Source organism: Pongo pygmaeus, chromosome 9 (genome assembly GCF_028885625.2).
Source record: "Pongo pygmaeus isolate AG05252 chromosome 9, NHGRI_mPonPyg2-v2.0_pri, whole genome shotgun sequence".
Taxonomy (NCBI): Eukaryota; Metazoa; Chordata; class Mammalia; order Primates; family Hominidae; genus Pongo; species Pongo pygmaeus.
In genome coordinates, this window is record NC_072382.2 from 101,563,568 (window position 1) to 101,584,720 (window position 21,153).

The 21,153-nt window shown below is 33.6% G+C and overlaps 1 protein-coding gene across 1 annotated transcript in view; it reads left to right on the top strand.

Moving 5' to 3' along the window:
- Window positions 1–21,153, top strand: part of CNTN5 (contactin 5) — an 807,282-nt gene that overhangs the window by 480,210 nt on the left and 305,919 nt on the right. The gene's annotated exons all lie outside the window — the stretch shown is intronic.

Below are 21,153 nucleotides of genomic sequence, written 5' to 3' on the forward strand. Positions count from 1 at the left end.
GCTTTACTTCCAGCTATGTGGTCAATTTTGGAGTAGGTGTGGTGTGGTGCTGAAAAGAATGTATATTCTGTTGATTTGGGGTGGAGAGTTCTGTAGATGTCTATTAGGTCTGCTTGGTGCAGAGCTGAGTTCAGTTCCTGGGTATCCTTGTTAACTTTCTGTCTCGTTGATCTGTCTAATGTTGACAGTGGGGTGTTAAAGTCTCCCATTATTATTGTGTGGGAGTCTAAGTCTCTTTGTAGGTCACTAAGGACTTGCTTTATGAATCTGGGTGCTCCTGTATTGGGTGCAAATATATTTAGGATAGTTAGCTCTTCTTGTTGAATTGATCCCTTTACCATTATGTAATGGCCTTTGTCTCATTTGATCTTTGTTAGTTTAAATTCTGTTTTATCAGAGACTATGATTGCAATGCCTGCCTTTTTTTGTTTTCCATTTGCTTGGTCGATCTTCCTCCATCCTTTTATTTTGAGCCTATGTGTTTCTCTGCACATGAGATGAATTTCCTGAATATAGCACACTGATGGATCTTGAGTCTTTATCCAATTTACCAGTCTGTGTCTTTTAATTGGAGCATTTAGCCCATTTATATTTAAGGTTAATATTGTTAAGTGTGAATTTGATCCTGTCATTATGATGTTAGCTGGTTATTTTGCTCATTAATTGATGCAGTTTCTTCCTAGCCTTGATGGTCTTTACAATTTGTCATGTTTTTGCAGTGGCTGGTATTGGTTGTTCCTTTCCATGTTTAGTGCTTCCTTCAGGAGCTCTTTTAGGGCAGGCCAGGTGGTGACAAAATCTCTTAGCATTTGCTTGTCTGTAAAGTATTTTATTTCTCCTTCACTTATGAAGCTTAGTTTGGCTGGATATGAAATTCTGGGTTAAAAATTCTTTTCTTTAAGAATGTTGAATATTGGTCCCCACTCTCTTCTGGCTTGTAGAGTTTCTGCCGAGAGATCAGCTGTTAGTCTGATGTGCTTCCCTTTGTGGGTAACCTGCCCTTTTTCTCTGGCTGCCCTTAAAATTTTTTCCTTCATTTCAACTTTGGTGAATCTGACAATTATGTGTCTTGGAGTTGCTCTTCTCGAGGAGTATCTTTGTGGCGTTCTCTGTATTTCCTGAATTTGAATGTTGACCTGCCTTGCTAGATTGGGGAAGTTCTCCTGGATAATATCCTGCAGAGTGTTTTCCAACTTGGTTCCATTCTCCCCGTCACTTTCAGGTACACCAATCAGACGTAGATTTGGTCTTTTCACATAGTCCCATATTTCTTGGAGGCTTTGTTTGTTTCTTTTTATTCTTTTTTCTCTAAACTTCTCTTCTCGCTTCATTTCATTCATTTCATCTTCCATCACCGATACCCTTTCTTCCAGTTGATCGCATCGGCTCCTGAGGCTTCTGCATTCGTCACGTAGCTCTCATGCCTCGGTTTCCTTGGTTTTCAGCTCCATCAGGTCCTTTAAGGACTTCTCTGCATTGGTTATTCTAGTTATCCGTTTGTCTAATTTTTTTTCAAAGCTTTTAACTTTGCCATTTGTTCGAATTTCCTCCTGTAGCTCGGAGTAGTTTGATCGTTGTAAGCCTTCTTCTCTCAGTTCGTCAAAGTCATTCTCTGTCCAGCTTTGTTCCATTGCTGATGAGGAGCTGCATTCCTTTGGAGGAGGAGAGGCGCTCTGATTTTTAGAGTTTCCAGTTTTTCTGCTCTGTTTTTTTCCCATCTTTGTGGTTTTATCTACCTTTGGTCTTTGATGATGGTAACGTACAGATGGGTTTTTGATGTGGATGTCCTTTCTGTTTGTTAGTTTTCCTTCTAACAGACAGGACCCTCAGCTGCAGGTCTGTTGGAGTTTGCTAGAGGTCCACTCCAGACCCTGTTTGCCTGGGTATCAGCAGCGGTGGCTGCAGAACAGGGGATACTGGTGAACCGCGAATGCTGCTGCCTGATCGTTCCTCTGAAAGTTTTGTCTCAGAGGAGTACCCGGCCCTGTGAGGTGTCAGTCCGCCCCTACTTGGGGGTGCCTCCCAGTTAGGCTACTCGGGGGTCATGGACCCACTTGAGGAGGTAGTCTGCCCGTTCTCAGATCTCAAGCTGCATGCTGGGAGAACCACTACTCTCTTCAGAGCTGTCAGAGAGGGACATTTAAGTCTGCAGAGGTTACTGCTGTCTTTTTGTTTGTCTGCCCTGCCCCCAGAGGTGGAGCCTACAGAGGCAGGCAGGCCTCCTTGAGCTGTGGTGGGCTCCACCCAGTTCGAGCTTCCTGGCCACTTTGTTTACCTAATCAAACAACTAACTTGGCAGTGGTGGGCGCCCCTCCCCCAGCCTCACTGCCGCCTTGCAGTTTGATCTCAGACTGCTGTGCTAAATGAGCAGACTCCATGGGTGTAGGAACTCCCAGCCAGGTGCGGGATATAATCTCCTGGTGTGCCGTTTTTTAAGCCCCTTGGAAAAGCGCAGTATTAGGGTGGGAGTGACCCCATTTTCCAGGTGCCATCTGTCCCCCCTTTCTTTGACTAGAAAAGGGAATTCCCTGACCCCTTGAGCATCCCAGGTGAGGCGATGCCTTGCCCTGCTTCGGCTCGCGCACAGTGCACTGTACCCACTGTCCTGCATCTACTGTCTGGCACTCCCCAGTGAGATGAACCCGGTACCTCAGTTGGAAATGCGGAAGTCACCCGTCTTCTGCATCGCTCATGCTGGGAACTGTAGACTGGAGCTGTTCCTATTCGGCCATCTTGGCTCCTCCCCTTTCAGTATCTTAAATATATTCTTTTTATCTCACAGCTCCAGGAATTAGCATAGGCTACTGACTCTTCCTAGAATATTTTTTATCTCTCTTCCTTGTCTAGATAACTCCTACCCATTAAGCAATTCTGAACAAAAACATTTCCTGACTCTTGCCACACTAGATTGGCTCTGCCTATGTCCATACTTCCTCTAAATCATGTCCAATATTTTTTAAGTCATTACTTAAGTCATTCTATGAATTCCACCTCTATCATTCTCCCCATTGTCAACTCTAGGTCTATGACAAAGTCTAGAACATAGTAAGTACCTTATATATAATTGCTGAGTGAACAAATGAATGAATATGGCATTATTTCAGAAATTTCTCTTAGCTACTTTCAAACTTACTCTTGTTCTTTGGCAAAGCTGGTTTGGCATGTGATTCTCCTGGGTCCTCCCCATTTTGCTGGATACAAGGATTTTCTCTGGTTTGGAAGATAAGAAGCACCTAGGCAAAAACGACATGTGAGAAAGGAAGGCAGCCAATTGCCTATAGTTGGGACATAGGCTGACCTCAGCATTTATTGCTTTCAGTGCTAAATAACTTATTTTTAATGAAAGATTATAATAGTTTTAAAAAACAATGGTAAAAACATAAAGGCCATATCAGATCATAATGTCACAGAGACTATCAAGCTTCTTTACCTAAATTAGAATCTTTGCCTAAGATAATTAAAAGTGATGCTACGTATTCTGAACCACATGAAGTCCTAAGCAGAACTAATACCAGGGGAAGGCTCTGAGTTAATACATCATCACACATTCTGAGTCAAGAATCAGAAAGGAGAGAGATCTAAAGCTTATAGTCAAGTTAGATGCAGTTAATTTATTCTCCTTGAAGGCCAATTCTAATCATTTGGAGACTGTGACAATGTGGTCCCCTGCCTCAAGGGAGAGATTCATATACTCTCCTCTCAAGAAGGGCCCAAGCTTTGCACTCGCTGCCCCTGAAGGTTTCCAAACTTTTTCAAAGAAAAATTTTGCCTTCAAAAGTTTTTGCATATTATGTAGATAGTAGCAATCACCCACATTAGTGGTTTAGTTTTGTTCTTTTTTTTCTTTTTTTTGAGATACAGAATAATAAAAGGAAAAAAAAAAAAGCCTTTGGCTCAATAGCTTTTTTTATGATAGCTTTTTATGTGCTTTCTTAGAGAAAAGTTATAAAACTTGGTTCTTTCAGCTTCTATCAAAGATATACAATGTTTCCTTTTTTTTGTGCAAGTCACAAAGGAGCCATAACTGTATATATTTTCACATCAGATGTAAAATTCATATCTCACTTGTGACTTATGCAAGGAAAATAGGAAGCTCCATTAGACAGACCTACAATTTGTCTGTGAATAGTGATTTGCAGTTGGGGAGTACTTTCTTTTGAAATCATTAAATCTTTACAGCCAAGTATTCCTTCTGCCTTGACAGATTCTACACATTACCTCATCATATGTATAAAAATGATCTTTAAAAAATACCTTTAATGACTTCAACAATGGCCAAAGTTCATCCAACACTTTCCACACTTTCAAGAACTACATTTGGAGGCACTTTTTATCCTGTCACTTTGATGGTGCATAACAAAAAGCTTGTGTCAGAATTTCAATGTGGCTTCACATAGTCTTCTCCTGTTATTAAGAGATATTTTTGAGCCAAATGAATAGTGTCATCCTCGGTATGATATTAGCTTTTAAAAAACCTCCTATATCTTCAAGTTGCATTGCTTATTGTAGATGAAAATCAAATGTGTAGTTGAATAGATATAATTTCAACAGAACTAAAATAGGAGAAAAACAGAACTGTGCTCTTCCTTTCCATCAAAACTGACATCTCCATTCATTCTTCCAGTATAGCTAAAATCAGTCCTTTGTTTGTGCTTGTGAGCAATAACTCTACTTTCAGGTTATTATTATAGAGAAATTTGTTTTGGATAATACCATAATTTTAAGCAAATTAAAATCTTACTATGCTCTCAAATATTTTTTAAATCTTAAATACTTACAAAAAGAAAATGAATGAATCATTCTTGATTTCAAATCAGCCATCTGAAAACAGCAAAATTATTTCATTTCCCCAAGTTGTTATGTATTATATAAATGAATATGGGGTATTCTGAATGCCAGTAAAACCTTGGCACTGCCAGCAGGCTCAAGAACACTATTTCATTTAACAATAGCTTATGTTTGGAAGTCTTTCCAAACAAGTTTATAGCCACTCTATCAATTTTTACAAATAATTTTATATTCCAAAGCTCTAAATAACTTGGAGGCAAAAAATTTAGGAGACTTAAGGACATAGGAAAGGAAAATTTAAATAAACAGCATTAAACTTTCATAATTTGAAGATATTTTTGTTTTTGAAGGGAAAACATGCACTTTCCATAAACTTGCAGTTGCTTTCTTATGCCCATCGTGCATTCTTTAGCATACCAAACTATGTAAATTTCCACTCATTTGCCTTGCTATCTCATACTGTTCTGTGTGTTCATGTACATGGATTTTCCTGCCAGGAATATTTTTTGCCTCCTGCAAAAATTGCCTTCATCCTTCAAGGCTCACCTCACATGTCATCTTTTCTGGGCTACATTCCCTCACCTTCCTGTCTAACACAAATAGTCTTCTTGACTATGTTCTCTTAATACTCTCTCCTTCTGTATTTGGATCATTTGATTCAGTTTGTTGTATTTCTAATTAGGTCATAAATTCCTTGAGTTATTATAGCATTCACTTTGTTTTTTTATTTTTGTATAAATTCAAGGGGTACAAGTGCAGTTTTGTTACATGTATATATTGTGTAGTGGTGAAGTGTGTTTAGTGTAACCATCACCTGAATAATGTACATTGTGCCCATTAAGTAATTTCTTATCCCTCACATTTCTCACCCCCCCACCCTCCCACTTTTCCCAGTCTCTGGTGTCTATTATTCCACAGTGCATATATATATATATACACACACACACACACACACACATATACACATTCATGTACATGTGTATGTACACACATATATATTACATATCATGTATATATATACACATTATATATATACATTATATATATACATTATATAATATATATATATAAAACATATTCTTTAATTTCCAATCAGTCATTAATGGGTACTCAGGTTGATTCCATATCTGTGTTATTGTCAACAGTCCTGTGATAAACATATGAATGCAGGTATATTTTTAATATAGTAATTTATTTTCCTTTAGGTATATACCCAGCAATGAAATTGCTGAATTGAATGGTAGTTCTATTTTTAGTTATTTGAGAAAACTCCATACTGTTTTCGATAGAGAATGTGCTAATTTACATTTCTACCAGCTGTGTATAAGCATTCCCTTTTCTCTGAAACTTTGGTAACATCTTTTTTTTTTTTTTTTTGGCTTTTTAATAGCCATTTTGACTATAGTAAGATAATATATCATTGTGGTTTTAATTTGCATTGATCTGATGGCTAGTGATGCTGACTATTCTTTCATATGCTTTTGGCTATTTTTGTGTCTTTTTTTTGAAAAATGTCTATGCATATTCTTCACTCACTTTTTGTTATTCTGGAATTTTTTGTTGTTATTGACTTATTTAAGTTCATTGTATATTCTGGATATCAGCCCTCTGTCAGATGCATAGTTTGCAAATATTTTATCCCATTTTTCAGGTTGTCTGTTCACGCTGTTGATTATTTCATTTCATTGATCTTCATTTTTAATACAGGTCCAGAGACCTGTATTATACTATACTGAGAACTCAGAGAAGTTATATTGAGGAGTTAATAAACATAGTGAGACTGCTTACCCTGACAATTGACTACATAATCTCTCTCATTACTGAAATCCTCAGGGTTTTTTGTTTTTGTTTTTGTTTTCTTACTATTAGGTCTCCTTTTTTCTTAGGCCATCAAAATGCAGTTTTCTCTCCTACTGCCAGAAGTCTTTTAACATGCCAACTGTAATCTCACATCGTGTATCTACTTACCCCTAACCCAAAGCCTTGTCTTCCATATTACTTTTTTTTTTTTCTATTCATACTGGATTCCTTTCTCTAGGTGATTGTATGAGAAGATGCAAAGAAATTAAGACTTTATTCCAGCCAACTAAATAAAGTAGCTTAAAATGGTTAGGCAGAAGCCAGGAAGTCAATGGATATACCACAGAAAATTAAGACATTAAGAATTTAGGTGAATGGACAATAGTAATTTTAACTTTAGTCACAATGGTTTAAGGTTGTGTGTTCCTAGGTAAATAATTAAGGGCCAACTATAATTATGCATTGTGGGCTCCAAAACACAAACTAAGGTAGAAATGATCCAAAGATTAGAGATAGAAGAAAAAAAGGGCCAAGTCAGTAATTTTGGCTTTTACCATGGAGAAAATATAAAAATCTAGATTTAAGAAAGTAATATCAAGAAGTAGTTATCCTCATATGAAAGAATTAAGTTTTCTTTATAGTGGGACTTGTCTACTGCTTTAACTATTTTTGCATAAACAACTGGCAAAAATATAGGACTGACAAAAAGAAGTCATTTTCCCTCCAAAATGAGACTGGAAACCAGTGGTCAGTGGGAGAACTCATAGTGACTACCTAAATTCTTTTAGATGTATATTTATTATTAAAAAAAAAAAGAGTTCTGTTAGAAATCTACTAGAGATGCCATCACACAACCAAATGGTAATTATAAAGTCCGATGATGACAAAATGAATTTTAAAAGAAATTTAAATGTTAAAATAAGATTTATTCACCCACCAAAATTGATACTTGAAAAAGGATGACAGTTATCTCTGAGAACACCTGAGCAATGAATAAAGACATCAAACACTTTTGGTCTATACTATTTTGATGTAATATCTGATTAATAAAAAAAATTATGAATCCAGCAACCAACTGGAGAACTAAAACAGTACCAAGAGTAACAATAATTTTGAAGCTCACTGCATGATATTCTCCAATCCCATCTGCCTGTCTTCTCTCAAGAGGGAACCAACAGCCTGAAATATGTGTTCATGATCTTTGTGATTTAAGACAATTATGATGCATAGATATATATTTTAACATATATTCTTTATTTTTGCTTCATTTTTTAACATTGCTAAGATTGCATCATGACATATGTAGTTATTTGTGATTTGCTTTTTTCCTCAATCTTTGTTTTTAAGATTTCTCCATAGTGTTCAACGTAATTGTAATTTATTTATTTTATCTAATAAATAATCATCTAATGTGTATACATATAAAACATATGTATTCATTATTCTATTATCAGACTTTGGATTGTTACCAGATTAATTTTTCCCCTATTAAAACAATTTTGGACTGCCACTAATAAGCATGGCAGGGTAATTTGTACCACATTAGGCCTCAATTTTAGACTACGAAAAAACTGAATAAAATATATGGAACAGTTGTTGTCATATATTGGATAACAGGCATTGCAGGAATGTGATCCCTCAGAGAATAAAAAAGAGTGAAGTTGACCATTATCCTAGTGTTCTTCCAGGAATTTTTTTTATCACAAACTGACCTGGAAAGGAGAAATCTAAGATGATCACAAGTTTCATAGAGCTGAAAGGACAGAGAGGGAGATCAATGAAGCTGATGTGACTGAAATTTACAGGGCAAGTAACAGGAATAGAGGAGTTACACAAAGAACAACTTCCAGACATCTGCGTTGGGATCTCATTGAGTATATGAACAAATACTAAGCTATGAATGCACAGGGTGGAAAAACTAAGAAAAACTAGTAGAGAAGGAAAAAAAAAAAAAAAAACAGAAAACCTGAAAACCAACAAACAAAGAGCCAGATATTGAACTGGGTTGGGAAATCTTCAAACTCCAGTTAACCAAATAAAACCTCTTTGAACCATGGTTTATTCAGTACAGAGTGAAAAAAAGACCAGGTCATAGGGGTAGGGTTAATCTAGCTCTAAAATAAAGACTATTCTGAACTCACCCTAAAAAAGATTAAAAAAAAGTTTTACAAGGATTAAACTAAACCACAAGTAAATTAGCTGCATGCCAGAAAAAAATTTGCCAATGATTAAAGGACAAAAACAAAATTCAGAGACCTGATAATGTGAAGCCTCTAATAAAAATTGGTAGAAATATGAAGAAACTACAACAAAAAGAATATATGGACTATAAACAGGAGATAAATCAGTCAATAAAACATTCCCAGAAATATCAGAAATGTTGGAATAAACAAAGTATTTTATGGCAGCTCTTAATATGTTTAGTCACTGTGATGGTTAATTTTAGATGTCAACTTGATTGAAATAAGGGATACCCAGATAGCTTATAAAGCATAATTTTTGGGTTTCTCTATGACAGTGTTTCTAGAAGAGATTGTCACTTGAATCAGTAGATTGAGTAAGGAAGATTTATCCTCATCAGCGTGAGAGGACATTATCTAATCCATTGAGGACACAGATAGAATTTTTACAAAGAAAAAAGAGGCCGGATGCAGTGGCACATGCCTGTAATCCCAGCAATTTGGGAGGCCGAGGCGGGTAGATCACCAGTACAGGAGATGGAGACCATCCTGGCTAACATGGTGAAACCCTGTCTCTACTAAAAATACAAAAAATTAGCCCAGTGTGGTGGCGGGCGCCTGTAGTCCCAGCTACTGGGGAGGCTGAGGCAGGAGAATGGCATGAATCCCAAGGGCGGAGCTTGCAGTGAGCCGAGATCATGCCACTGTACTCCGGCCTGGGTGACAGAGCGAGACTCTATCTCTCAAAAAAAATAAAAAATAAAAAGAAGGTTGAATTTGCACTCTTTTCTGGAGCTGGGACATCCGTATTCTCCTACCATCAGACATTAGAACATTAGGGCCTTTAGACTTGGGGGCTTACATCAGTGGCCCCCAATTTCTCAAACTTTCAACTTCAAATAGTTACATCATCAGATCCCCAGGTTCTTCTTTGGACTCAGACTGGATTACATCAAAAGCTTTCCTGGTTCTTCAGTTTGAAGACAGCATGTTGTGGGACTTCTTGACCTCTATAATTGTGTGAGCCAATACCCATAATAAATACATATATGTCTAAATCTATCTCTTGTTGATTCTGTTTCCCTGGAGAACTCTAATACAGTCATTTAAAGGAAAACATCAATATAATCAAGAGAGAAATACAAGTTATCTTTATGAAAGTTTTAGAAAAAAAAGTGAAAAAATGTACTAGATTGGATTTACAGTGGATTAGACACTGCAGAAGAAAAGATCAATGAATTTGAACATAGAGCATTACCAACTGTAAAATATACTAGATAAAGAGAAATAAAATGGAATTATAGCTATTGCTTTATGGAACAATTAGTTACATAACATATATCAAGGTTTAGTCTCAGAAGAGAGGGATAGACCAAAAATATTTTGAAGAATATAAAAATAAATTATCTATATTGTTGTAAAACTTAACCCTACAGATCTCCAAAGCTCAATGAAATATAAACAGGGTAAAAACAAAGAAAAACGTGGGAAGATACAACATAAACTAATTGATGAAAAACAAAAATAAAAAGAGAATCTTAAATAGTTCACTTGGAGTTATGTATCCAGTGAAAATATTCTTCAAAAAATTAAATACATTTATTCTTTTAAAAATAAAGACATTTTTAGCTAAAATAATTTGCTGCAGGAGAAAACAGCACAAGAAATGTTAAGGAAAATTATTTAGGTTGCAGGAAATGTAATACTGTTTTAAAACTCCACAAAAAAAGAGCAAGAAATGTTTTTTAAAATATATGTGTACATATAAAGTATATTTGCTATTTTTAATTTCTAAAATTTTCTATTTCCACTTGTTTTGTAAAGAAAAAATATAATAATGTGTTAGAGGGTTTATAAAGTATGTAGAAATAATGTGTATGAAAAGAATGGCACAAAGGATAGGAAGGAGAACCTGTAAGCATAATATTGTCAGATTCATATTGCAAACTTCAAAATAATCAAACACATAGCACAAAAAACAAAAGGCTGCATTAAATAAACTAGAATAAGAGTAAAATGAAATACTAAAAACTAATAAAAATAAGACAAGAGGAAAAAAGATATTAAAACTGATGGGATAGACAGAAAATGTATATTATAATGCTAGACTTAAACCCAACCACAGGTAATTATATTAAATGTAAATTCACAAACTAAACCAAAGAAAAACATTGTCAGACTAGATTGAAAACAAGACCTTATAATATACTATCTGCAAGAAAGCAAATTTAAAAATGATTTTTTTTAATATGTGAAGATATATATGTTAAAAGCAGAAAGATTAAAAAAGTGTACCATGCAAATACTCATCATAGGAAAGTTGAAGAGAGTATCTTAATATCAAAGTATAATGTAGCACAGAGTGTTGCCTGAGATAAGGATGAACGTTTTATAATAATAAAAAGATTAACTTTTCAAGAAGACATTCAAATCCAAAATGTATATGCACCTAGTAACAGAACTTTAAAATGTATGAAGCAAAAGCTGACAGTACTTAACAGGAAATTGACATTTTACTATAATAGTTGGAGATTTTAACACTCTTCTCTTGTAATTTATCAATTACAAGAACAGCAGGACAGAAAATCAGTAAATAACCTTCTTTTCCAGTAATTTATCAATTATAAGAAGAACAAGAAGACAGAAAATCAGTAAAGTACAGAAGACATGAACACAGCTATTAACCAACTTGACCTAATTGATATTTAAAGAACTCTACCAAACAACAACAGAATACACTGATCTACACATAGAATATTCACCAAGATAAATTATGTGTTGGGCCATAAAACAAGTCTTACCCCTAAAAAAGACTAAAAACGAAGAGCATATGCTCCCTAATTGCAACAAAATTAAATTATGTACCAATAACAAAAGAATACTTAAAAACTCACCAAATATTTAGAAATTCAAAACACACATCTAAATAACAAAATGATCAAGAGGAAATCACAAAAGAAAGTAGAAAATATTTTTAACTGAATAATGATGAAAACACAACATGTATGTGACATAGTTAAAGCAATGCTTACAGGTAAATTTTCATCATTTAAAAGGGAAAATTCAAAATTTAATGATCTAAACTTCTACCTTAAACAAATGGAAAATGAAATCAATTCAAGATGAATGATAGTAGAAGAAAAGAAAGATTAAGTAGTAGATATCAGTAAAATTAAAAATGGACAGATAATAAGGAAAAAGTAAAACTCAAATCTCATTTTTAGAAAATATTAATAAAACTGATAAACATCAAAAACAAGAGAGAAAATTTAACCAATATCAATCATGAAAGAGGAAAGAAACATCACTACATCTCTGTCCTCAAACATTGAAAGTACAGGAAGGCAATGTTAATTGACAAAGTTTAATTTTACAACTAGGTCAAATAAACAAGCTCCTTAAAATAAATAATTCTTATAACTGGCACAAGTAGAAACAGAAAATATGAATTTTTGCCTATCTATCATTGAAATTAAATTTGTAATTAAAAACCCTTATACTATAAAAAATTGAGTCCCAGTTAGTTTCATTGATGAATTCTATCAAACATGTAAAGAAGAAATTATATAACATGCCCAACCAACTTGGATTTATCTCAGGAATGTAAGGTTGTTTTAACTATTAAAAATCAATTTATATAATTAGTCACATGAATGGAATAAAAGAAAATAATCTTACATCATCTTAGTAAATACGGAAAATGCATATAATAAAATCCAATATAGATGATGAAACTGTCAAATATGTAGGATTAGAGGGAAACTTTCTCATCTAGGAAAAAGACACCTACAAAAAGTCAATATTCAGCATCATAATGGTAAGAGACTAAAATATTTCCCCTTTCCTTTTATCACCACCTCTGTTCCACACTTAATGGGAGACCTGGACAGTATAGTCAGGCATTAAAAATAATAATTATGGCTTTGAGATGGAAAAGGAAGGAATAAACCTGCCTGTGATTGGAGGTGGCATAAATGTGTATGTGTATTTTCAGGAATCTACAACAAAAACCCTAAAATGAATATTTAGGGATAAACTAAACAAAATATGCAGAAGACCTGTACACTGAGAATTTGCATAACATTTATGAGAGAAATGAAAGAATACCAAAATAAGAAGAAATACCGTGTTCATGGAATACAAGACTCAATAGTGTTCAGAAGTCAATTCTCTCACAATTGATATATGTATTAAATATTATCCAGTCAAAATCCTAGCCTGCTTCTAGTTTTGTAAAATTTAGCAAGCTACTTCTGAAACTTACATGAAATTCAAAGCATATGAAATAGCCAAAGGTAGAAAAAGAAACAAACTTAGAAGACTTACACTACTTAATTTAAAGATTTACTCAATATTTATTCTAAAAGTAATAATAATCAAGAAAATGAGACATTGGCATAAAGATAGGCTTATAGATTAATGCAACAGAAGAAAGCTCAGAAATTTACCCACCTTCTAAAGTCCGTCAAAAAAATGCCAATTAATTCAATAGGGAAAGGGTAATATTTTGAATAAGTAGTGCTGAAACAAATGGATATCTATGTTAAATAAACTGATCCTTTAACCGTATCCTGTACCATAAATAGAAAATAAACTTAAATTGGATCATAGCCCTAAATGTAAATCTATGTATTCTATATAGATTTCTACATACCTAGATGCAAATCTATGTATTTTCTATGTATTCTACAAATACATGGAAAAATATCTTCACTTTTTACTTTCTGGAGTCAGAAAATACTTCTTAAGACAGAAAAGGAAAAACCACTAAGAAAACAATAAGATTACAAGAACTTCATCAAAATTAAAACCTGCTTGTGTCAAAAGACAATGGTAAGAAAATAAAAAGGCAAGCTCAGATTGGAAGAAAATATGTGCAATATATATTTGATAAAGAACTTGTATCCAATATGAACTAATAATTCTTACATTTAATGCTGGGAAGGAAAAAATGCAACGTAAAAAATGAACCAAAGATTTGAGTATGCCAATGGCTAATAAAAACATCAAAAGTAGCTCCAAGTTGTTAGTCATCAGGCAATATAAATTGAAACCACACTTTAGTATCACTACAGTACTACAAAAATGGCTAAAATTAAATGACAATACCAAGTATTTTCAAAGATGTAGAACAACTGGAAATTTCATACATTGTTGGTAGACATGTTAAATTATACAGGTACAATGGAAAAATAGTCTGGTAAATACTTATACAGTTGAACATTTACTTACCATACATTCTAGAATTTCTATGCTTTTTACCCCAAAGAATTAAAAATGTATGTTCAAAAATACTTATATAAAGTTTTATTCATAATAGCCTAAAACTGAAAACCAAATGTCCAACCGTCAGCAGATGTCTGGATAAACAAATTGTGGCATATCCATATATTGATATACTCTTCAGCAATTAAAAGGAATTAACTACTGATGTGCACAACAACTTAAATGAATCTTATAAATCTTACACAGAGAGACAGAAGACATACTCAAAATACTACATGCTGTATTATTCAATTTACATAAAAGTATAAAACTGGTGAAAGTGTTCCTAAATTATGGACATCAGATCATTGATTGCCTGGGACATCGGTGAAATAATTGAGAAGAGATATGAGGAAGAACTCGGGTTTTATAAAAAATGTTCTATATCCTAATTTTCCTGATTGTTCTCATGGTAAAGGCAAGGGTCCAAGAGAGAGAGCAGCACAAAAGAATTAAAGCTACAATATAGTGGCCAAAGCAAATCATAAGGCAAGCCATACTCAAAGCATGGGTTACAAGACTCCATCTTCTAATGGTAAGATGTGCAAAGTTACCCAGCGAAGGATGTGAATATAGGCAGTGATGGAGAATTAAAACCAGTTTTTCAATTAATCTGCTATACTGACCAAGGTCCCACATTTTGCATTCTTTCTATTTTCATTTATTCTCCCAACAACCTAACCAGTATTTTCCTGAGCTCATCTCTTTCTTCTAATAATTCGATGAACGTAGCTAGTAATAATCACACGTTTTTAACGTTCTATCTTGTAACTCCTTTCCTAGGTTTAGAAGCATTTCAGATTACCTTTCTAAGCTCTTAAGGATGACAGTTTTACCAAATGTTTTCCACTGCATAGCATGAAACTTCATCTCGTCATTCTCCAGTATGCATTCCTTTCCATCTTCATCCTCACTGTTATGGGAATTCCAAATATTTACTGTCTTGTTATGTCAGTTACCCATTTTCATTTTTATGTATTAAGTTCTATATTAGTAAGATAATGCTAGAAGATATAAAAAATAAACCCTAGAAAGTCTGGAGCTTAGCAAGGTATACATTTATACCTCATTCATGTAACATCTGACAGAATGTTATTAGTTAGCATCGGTGAGGTAACAATTTTGTACTTTTCTCTACACAGTCGTTTAGAAACTCAGTCCTATTTTCAACTTGTTACTTACAAATGTATTCTGGGTGTTGATATCAAACTATCCAATAAAAGAAGAGTAGAGAGTCATAGATTTTTAAAAACAATTCTTCTATACTTGATAGCCAGAAATCATCATAGCTGTAGCCAAAAAAAAAAAAAAAAAAAAAAAAAAAAAAAAAAAAAAAAAAAAAAGGCAAATGTATGTCCAGGACAGGAGACCAAAAAAAAAAAAAAAAAGGATTTTGGAAACAGATGAGGTTTCCAGGCTTTGCTATATATATACCTCATTTGTTTGTAAAATTATACTCATCTTTTCTACTATTTTATGATTTTGTCATTAATTTCAGTATTTATTTCTAAAGTCAAAAGCTAATCGATATCTTAACCATCTTCCTCCCCAAAATGAAAGAACTTCAGGACACATTAGCTTATGACTTATTTTTTTTAATTACGTGCTCTTTTTGGTCAGTATTTTAGTGCTGTCCCTTTTTATACACACACATTATTTTTATTGCTGTTGCTATTACTATTTGTGTTTTTTCTTACCACTTCTTGCATCTTAAACTTTCTTTCTGGAGTCATTATTCTCCTTCTTGAAGTGTATATCCTTTAGTAATTGTTTGTTGGTGAAAAACTTGTTCAATATTTGTAGATTTGATATCCTTATCTCCTTTTGCACTCCTAAAGAAAAATTTACAGGATACAAAATTATTAGTTTATAGGTGCTTTTACTCTCTTTTCCGCTATATTGAACATACTTGTTCCAATGTCTTTTCCTGCTTCCATTGCTGCTGTTGAAAAGCCAGTAGACATGCTAACCATTGTTATTTGGTAAATTATCTGTCTCCCTCTCTGGCTACTTTTAATATATGTCATTGGTGTTCTGTGGCTTTAGTCATGCTTTGTATATATTGTATTTCCTGTGTTTGTGGATTCATGTCTTTCATTTGAGGAAAATTGTATGCTGAATACTTTTCAGATATTACATAGTCTTCTCTCTCTCTCTCTCTCTCTCTCACTCTCCCTCTCTCTTAACTCTCTCTCTATCTCTATATCTATCTATTATCTTAGATTGGACTTATACCCTCTAGCTTTATACTACATGTCTACAAACTGATGCCCATATTTATGTATTTTCTGTCTTCCTTCCTCTCAGTGCCTCATTCTGTATATGAAGCTCTAATCTATCTATCACTTTTGGAAATATTCTCTTCAACTATGTCTAATTTGATGTATAACCCAGCCATTGAGTTTTACATTTATATGATTATATTGTTGTTTTTAAATGTCTATTTTATTTTTAATCTGCATATTTACTTTTATTGTCATATCTCCCTTGATCATTTTTAATCCATGACTATTTTTACTCCAAGTTTTATTGCTGTGAACATTCAATATGAAGTTATGTGCTGTTCTGTATTTTGTGATTCTGGGATAACTGAATAAGAACAATTTAATAAATTGGAGCAACAAAATCAAAAAGTAAAATTCCACTATTAAAATACACAGATTACCAAATATAGTTTTTAAGTCAAAAATTAAATCTAACCATTTGCCATTTAGAGGAAATTAGATTAAAACAAAGTGACATACCATGAAAAAAAAAGCTAAAAATAATAGGATAGACAAGGAGTGTGAGGTTAATGGAGTGTTTTTTAAAAGGATAACTTAAAGCAAAAATTAGAGGGTCATTGTATTTGGTAAAGGATAATTAAAACTCTAAAAATAATAATAACTTTTATGAACATATATTTTCAGAGAGAAAATTAATCAAAACACAAAATAAAACTTATGTAAGAAGATACTGGTAGTAATGACAGTAGTGGGAAATTAACACACCTATCTCAGTGTGACAGATCAGTGAAGATGAAAATAAAGAGGACATAGAGTAGTAGTTTTCTGTGAAGTGAGGGGAGGAGTGAGCAAACTCCAGGACCCTTGTTCCTGCTTCAAGCAGAATACTTTGCATCTATTGATATGGGTTATTTTAGCGTACAAGGATTCCATAGGAGGTAAACTGTTCTGAAATTATAAAAAACATGAAAACAATATCTGAATGATAACAAAAGCTACATAAAAACTAATTTTTAAACTTTTATCATAAATAAAATATACTTTTTTCCCAATAACATGGAACTTGTACCAAAAATTAATTCTGTATGCAAAGATTCTCAGCAGGTTCCAGAAAGTAGAAACTGTATATCATTCTATGTATCAATACGTATCATATGTAGCCATACGTTTGATGTCAGCAGAAAAGATAGTCATATGATTTTATTATTAATCATGAATAATAACTATACTGATCATTCAGCTCAAAAGTTAAAGTGTAACAGGAATTATATATAAAGTATAAATATATAAATTATATATAAAGTATAAATATATAAATATATATAAAGTATAAGAGGAATTAGTAAATTTAAAAACAGAAACTCATGAATTAAAACAAAAAAGTAATAAAAACTTAAAATGCTTATTTTAGAGACGAATAAAATAGACAAACTTCTGACATAGTCAATCATTTAAAACTTATTATATCTAACATTTATTGGGTGCTTACAATATGGCATGTATTTTACTAAGTAATTTATAAGAATTTATCTCACTTAATCTTCAAAATGGTATTTTGACAATCGTTCATTCATTTATTTCATAAGCATTTATTAACAGTATACCAAACATATGAAGCACTGGGGGCATACTGCTTAACAAAATTCCACTGCCCTAAAGATATATGCATTTTAGAGGAATAAACAAATATCTTCATTTTACAGATGAGAAACAAAATTTAGAGAACTTAGGCAAATTTCCCAAGGTCGCATAGCATCTTTGTGCCCAAATCATATTAGAACCCAGGTTTCTCTGAAGGTCCATGCTCCTAACCAATATGTAATGCTATTTCTGTGGGGGAAAATACAGAAAACATACATTCATACCATATAAATTGTAAAGAATATGCAAGAACCATCATTATATTATTGTAAACTAGGGTTTTTTGCCTGCTACTTTGTGCCAGGCTGTTTAAATCTTTCAAGATTCACAACTACCCTCTGACATAAGTCGTAATATTTCCACCATACATTACAATTGAGGAACCTAAAGAAATGAAATGTTAAGTAACTTGTAGTTGCAGAGCTACCTCTATACCCAGTCAGTCTGGCTGTGGAACCCACACTTAACTACTAGAATATGTAACACCTGTGATTAAGACTGTTTAAAACTAAACAATTACAATTTACATAACTTGCTGCTAAAACATTGAAATTATAGATAAAATAGTTGGTTTTCTAGTGAAATGTGAATTGCCAAAGTTGGCATAAGCAGAAATTTGAACAATACAATCAAGGAAAACACAGTCAAAAAACTAACTCCACTGACGGTGGCAGACCCAGGTAACTCTGTGAGAACCTATCAGTATATGAAGGCAAATATAATTTCCCTACAATGTAAGTTGATACAGAATACAGAAAATAGGAATATTCTGGCTTGTTTACCAAGCAGTCACTCATCATTATGCTACTGCATCTGTCAAAGTTATCCATAAACAGACCATGAACTCACCAACGAATAAGCTCACAAACAACCTTAATAAGCTACAGACAATCTCACCTCTGAATATATGCAAAAATCCTAGCATCTATTAAAAGAATAATATGTCATACTGATATAAAGGATATTCCAAAATGCAAGATTCATCCTTTCTGGACATTGAATACATGCACCTACACCAACAAGCAAAAATTGCCAACTCCTTAATCCAGCAACTTCAATTTTATGTTTTATTCCTAAGGAATAAAGCAGAGAGGTATTCGAAGATACATAAGGATGTTTATCATAATGTCATTTATAATGGAGAACATTGCTATCACTCCTTAGGAAAAAATAATAGGAAAACATCTTACACTTAACAGTTACAATCTATGGTAGACTGTTACAAGAGACATAAGTAAGATACACAAAGCATTTTGTTATTTAAAAGAAAAAATTCTAGCTGGCTACACAAATTAGGACTTTGCTGAAGAGGAGGCGTTTAGGACAGGTCTCAGAGGATGAGTAGCATTTTAACAGATATGATTGGAAACACAGAGGGATGTGTTTCTGGATCAGGAGATCCGGAAAGAAGTAGTGAGAAATCAAACTGAGAAAGCCGACTGGGTCCAAAGCATGAAGTGTATTAAATATAAATAGTACTAAATAAATCAGTGGAACAGAATTTAGAAGCCTGAAGCAGATTCAAATATGTGGGAACAAATTATATGACAAAAGCAACATTTTAAATATTGTGGGAAAAGGAGTTTTACTTATTTAATGATGCTGAAATAATCACTTACATTCCCTATCTCACATCAATAAACAAATATAGTCCAGTTAGATGGAAGATCCAAACATTTTAAAGTAATACAAAATGCTACCAAATACTTCAGAAAATATGGACAAACTTAGGTTTATAGATAATTTTCTAAACACGAAAAAAATCAGAAGTCAGGAAGGAAACTATAGACATGTTTTCTTCTCCCCAAAAATGATTATAAAATTGTATTACAGGAACCATCATAAGCTAACAATACACTGGGGAAGAATAGTTCTATGGCCCTAAAACACAAAGAACTCTAAGAAATTAACACAAATAAGCAAATAAAAAAGCAAGCAAAATAATTAAAAAAACCATAAGCAAACAATTCACAGAAATGCAAATGCAAATGGCCAATAAAATCATGAAAAGATGTTCAACCTCCTTAGGGTTCAGGAAAATATTAAGCAATAAAACACCATTTTTTTGCCCTATAAATACTAACAAAGCTTCAAGCAGATTGATCAAATGCAATGCTGGCAAAGCTATAGGGAAACAGTATCACATATTACCAGTAGGTAGGGAAACTGCTTGTATATTATTGAAAAACAATTTGGCACTACTTATTAAAATGGAAAATGTGCATGTCCTTTGATCCATCAGTCTGGTTTTTGTGAACGACTGCTACAGAAAATAGAATAGTACGTGAAATATGTGCAAGGTTATTTATAGCAGCATTGATTTTTAATGATTAAAAAAAGAAAAATGCCGGGCATGGCGACTCATGCCTGTAATCCCAGCAACTTGGGAGGCCTAGGTGGGCAGATCACTTGAAGTCAGGAGTTCGAAAACAGCCTTGCCAACATGGTGAAACACCATCTCTACTAAAAATGCAAAAATTAGCCGGGCATGGTGGCAGCGCACCTGTAATCCCAGCTACTTGGGAAGCTGAGGCAGGAGAAATGCTTCTGAGAGGTGCAGGTTGCAGTGAGCTGAGATCGTGCCACTGCACTCCAGCCTTGGCGACAGAGCAAGACTCTGTCTCAAAAAATATTAAAAAAAAAAAAAAAAAAGAAAAACCTCCGCTGCCTTCAATGTTTACCTAAAAGGGGGCAGTTGATTAAGCTGGTGCATCTATACAATGAAATAATTTGCAACTATTAAGCAGAATAAGTCAGGCTAATATTTATTGAATATGATCATTAAATAATAAAATAGCAAATATACAAAATTTATATTTTAAAAATAACAAAACAGAAATAACTCATTACATGTGTGAACATATGCTTCACGGAGATGAAGTGGGAGATTATGTGTAAACTGTATTTGCTATTTGGCCAGAAAATAAGATTTGCAGGGTTGGAGGCAGGACAAGTTTTAATTTACTTAATTCATAACCCTTTTGTTTGACTCATTGCAATAAGCGCATGTTAGTAATTTTGCCAAGTTACTGTTGTCATTTACAAAAACATAACAATTTTTTTTTTTTTTTTGAGATGGAGTTTGGCTTTTGTTGCCCAGGCTGGAGTGCAGTGGCGCGATCTTGGCTCACTGCAACCTCCGCTTTCTGGTTTCAAGCGATTCTCCTGCCTCAGCCTCCCGAGTAGCTGGGATTATAGGCGCCCACCACCATGCCTGGCTAATTTTTGTATTTTTTAGTAGAGATGGGGTTTCA